General features: G+C 60.1%; 1 pseudogene; it reads right to left on the bottom strand.

Moving 5' to 3' along the window:
- Positions 1 to 2,461: 2,461 nt before the first annotated feature.
- LOC147981452 (uncharacterized) lies at positions 2,462 to 3,643 on the bottom strand (annotated as a pseudogene).
- Between the last annotated feature and the right edge of the window lie 504 nt (positions 3,644 to 4,147).

Here is a 4,147-nt window from a genome sequence, read left to right as displayed (position 1 = left end):
TTTTCAGGCGGTCAGCTGGATCCAACTTTATCTGGTGGTAGCCTGAGTAGGCATCCAAGAAACTCAACAGCTCGCATTCGACTGTGGAGTGTATTACTTGATCAATCCTTGGCAGGGCGAAATGATCTTTGGGGCATGCCTTGTTGAGGCTGGTGTAGTCTATACACATGCGCATTTTTTATTTTTCTTCAGCACGTGGACCGGGTTGGTGAGCCACTCTGGGAAGAAAACTTCCATAATGAAGCCGGCTGCCAGAAGCCGGGCTCTTTCTTCTCCTACAATCCTTCTCTTCTCTTCCGATAGTCGGCGGAGGGGTTGTTTGACTAGTTTTGCACCTTCTCGGACATGTAGTTTGTGCTCGGCGAATTCCTTTGGCACACCTGGCATGTCCTTGGGGGACCATGCGAAAATGTCCCGATTCTCACGGAGGAAATCGGCGAGCCCGCTTTCCTATTTGCTGTCCAGATTTGCCCCGATGGTGGCAAACCTTTCTGGGTGATCCGGGTCCAGAGGTACCCTCTTTGTTTCTTTGGCCGGCTGAAAAGAACCTTGGGCATCACACTCCTTGGGGTCGGGGGACAGGGCCGGCTGCTTGCCGGTCATGGCCACGACTCGGTCCAGTATCTTCTTCTCCTCAGCAACTACAAGGGACTCGGCCAGCTGGCTGCTGGCAGCCGCACACTCGGAGGATTTCTTGTAGTCTCCGGCTATGGTGATGATGCCCTTGGAACTTGGTATCGTCATCTTGAGGTAGGCATAATGGGGTACAACCATGAACTTGGCCAGGGCAGGTCGGCCAAGCATCGCGTGATAAGGGCTCTCTAGATCCACCACTTCAAACCACACCGCTTCCCGGCGGAAATGATCCTTGTCCCCGAAGAGGACGTCTATCTTGATCTTGTTGATTGGGGAGCAAGATAGGACGGGAACAATGCCATGGAACACGGCCCGACTGGGCATGAGCTGCTTCGTCTTGATGCTTAGCTTCTCCATGGTGTCACGGTATAGTATGTTGATACTGCTCCCACCATCTATCAGCATGCGGGAGAAACGGGTGGCTCGCCTTTCTGTAGCGAGGGTGGCATCCAGAACCAATGCGTAAGAGCCGGGAGACGGCATCACCTCTGGGTGATCTGTCCGACTCCAGCTAATAGGCCTTTCTGACCAGTGCATGAACTCTGGGTTGTTGGAGGCGACCGCGTTGACTTCTTGGTGTTGTCGGCGCCGGGTACGCCGATCTTCTGGCTGGCTTGTAAAGACGACGTAGGTGGCATGCTCGTCGAGGTACTCATCCTTAACTGCCCCGACCGCTGGTCAAGTGGCCGGCTGCGGAGGAGCCGAAGGCGGTTGACCAGCAGGCGGAGGTGGCGCCATCCCCTCACCCTTGGAGATCCATGTGAGCCAGTGGCATTTTATGGTTGTGTGGTTTGAAGGTTTTGCGCGGCTGTGAAACTTGCAGGGGGCATCAAGTGCTTGCTCGTAGGAGAAAGCCGGCTGCCAAGCCGGCCTGCCGCCCTTCTGCTTCTTGGGTGCGGGCCGCCCTTCGGGTTGTTCGTCTTCGACTGTGGCCACCTGCCGACTGGTGGAAGGCGGCAGGGGAGCCTTGCGCTTGTGGTCGTTCTGGTACGGGCGTCGGCTGGACTCTCCAGCCGGCGTCTTGGGGCTTGGAGCGAGCACCTTCCCGGAGGTGTCTACTCGGAGCTCGATCTTCATTGAGGAATCGGCCGTGGCGTAGTTACCAGCTATGATCAGCAGCTCGCCAAGTGTAGTTGGCTCGTCGCAGAGGAGTCGGTGCTTGAGGAGGGTGCCTTCTCGGCACCCGGCGGTGAAGTACTCTATAGCTTGAACCTCGTGCACTCCCTCGCAGGAATTGTGGAGCTCGGCCCAACGCGTGAGGTAGTCGCGAGTCGATTCGTTGGGCCCTTGGACACACAAGGAGAGCTGTCAGGGCTTGGGATCCCGCTTGTAGGTGCTGGTGAAGTTACGGATGAAGGCTTCGGTGAAGTCTAGCCAGCTGTTGACACTGTAAGGCTTGAGGCTGTTGAGCCAGGTGCGCGCCGTGCCTTGGAGCATGAGGGGCACATATTTTACGGCAACACGCCTGTTGCCGTTCGCGATGCTAACCGCGGTGGAGTAGTCGATCAACTAATCTTCCGCCTTCACGGAGCCGTTGTACTTGGGCGTGTCTCTTGGGAGCGAGAACCCTTTGGGGAAGGGCTCGTCGCGGATGCGGGGGCCGAAGCAAGGCGGGCCGACATCATCTTCTTCTTCCAGGGCCAGGGATCGCGCAAGGCGGTCGATCCGGTGGCGGGCATCATTCTCGCCGACTCCTTCGCGGCGACCCAACCAGCCTCTGAGAGTCAGATGCGTGACAGGCGGTGGGGTAGGGTATCTCTCCCCACGAGGCGGAGGAGGAGGGGGGTTGCCCCGCCACTCCATGGATCGAGGGCGGCCCTCTGCGTCACGCTCGATGGAGATTTGAGTCCGGCTGCGGCTGGCAGCCGGCTCCTTTTCTTTTCTCGCGCGGGTGTTGCCCGCGGTCGGTGTTCGGGACGTCGCGTTGTGCTCTCAGCGGGGGAGGACTCTCGGCGCGGACGCCGGCTTCATGCCGCTCTGTGGCCGCGTCGATAAGTTGCTGGATGCGTCTGGTCATGTAGGGGAGCTCGTCAGGCCCCAGTCCATTCAACTCGTCTACGGCCGCCTGGGCGGCGCACAAGTTCTCGAGAGGCGTGGCATAGACTAGCCGGTCCGCTCCCAGCATGTCGGCGATAGCCGCGCCGTGTTTCTTGACGATGCCGACGCGGCTCGGCCCGTCGGGCGGCGGCGTGCCGAAGGCGGCACGGTCGACCTCGCACTGGTGAGCCTCGGTGAGGCGTCTCATGGTGGCTAGCTTCTGGCCCACCGCAACGAGGGCAAGGCGGCGCGCCTCCAATGTCTTGGCGTCCGCGTCAGCCAGGACGGGGGCGGACAAGTCATGCAGCGCTGTCTGCAGGGCGTTGTGGGCGTTTTCGCCAGAGGCGGTGCCGTGGCTGATGACCAGTACCTCGGTGATGGCACTGCCGCTGCTGTCGGCTTCAGGAAGAGGGTCGTTGATGATTACCACGTTGGTGGGGAAGGCGTCTAGGGATGCCGTGTCGGAGTCGACAAGCATCGGGTTGGTGGAGCCAACCGACTCCAAGTCCATGGCAAGCTCGCCGGAGACGTGGAGTTGGTCAAGGAGGCTGACGAGGTGGCTCTCGGGGCAGTCTGTGCCCGCGTCGGATGCGGGCTCGTCGGAGATGCGAGCCTCGCCAAGAAGATCGGCGAGGCAGCTCGCCGCGCAGGCGTCGGCGACGTCTTGCAGCGCGTCGGGGCAAGCGCCATCGGGCGAGCCGGGCTGGCTACGCACGCTGGGGAGGAAGAGGGTTCCCGTTCAGAGCAGGTCTCCGGACGACGGTGCACCTGGCCCCACGGTGGGCGCCAAATGTCGGGTGGTTGGTGCGACATATGCCAATGGATGGCTTATAATTGTGGGAGCCAATAAAACATTGCCGGTGCCTGGAAACGGGATAAGGCGAAGACATGCATGCCAGTGAATCCTACCCAGCTTCAGGGCTCTCCGTGTAGATAACACCCCTAATGCTGCTCTGCGGGGTCTCCGCATGATCACTAGCTTGACGGGTAGTTACTGGATGCTCCTTGAGCTGTCTAGTGAAAGGATGAAGGAGGGCAAGGCCAGCCTGCTCCTCTTCTCCATGTGCTGTCTAAAACTATCCGAAGAGAGATCTCCCTCTGCATGGGAGCCCTGGGGGGTTTATATAGGCCTACCCCCCCAGGGGTACAATGGTAATCCGACTAGGCATGGGCCCTAGCCATCTTTGTCTATGCCCACCTGCTTCTTCGCAGACTGGTGGGGCCCGCCGACTAGTGGGCCCCGCCGGCTGCCGGTCCTCTGGTCGACAGGCCGGCCCCACCGCTCGGGGGCTCTGTCGGGGGCTGGTTACTATGGCCCCGCCCTTAGTGGCGAGAGCTTCGTCTTGGCAAGCATGGCTACAGTGCCGCTGCCGGGCGGTTTATCACTGTAGCCTTACCTCGTCTTATCTCCTTAATGGGGCGCCTCCTTCGAGGGAGTGGACTTGCCGGCTACTGGGAATCGGCCGTACCCCAG

Source organism: Triticum urartu, chromosome 3A (assembly GCF_056163025.1).
Source record: "Triticum urartu cultivar PI428250 chromosome 3A, HENAU_Tu73, whole genome shotgun sequence".
NCBI lineage: Eukaryota > Viridiplantae > Streptophyta > Magnoliopsida > Poales > Poaceae > Triticum > Triticum urartu.
Note: the sequence above shows the minus strand (reverse complement) of the source record. Positions and strands in the feature narration are given on the sequence as shown.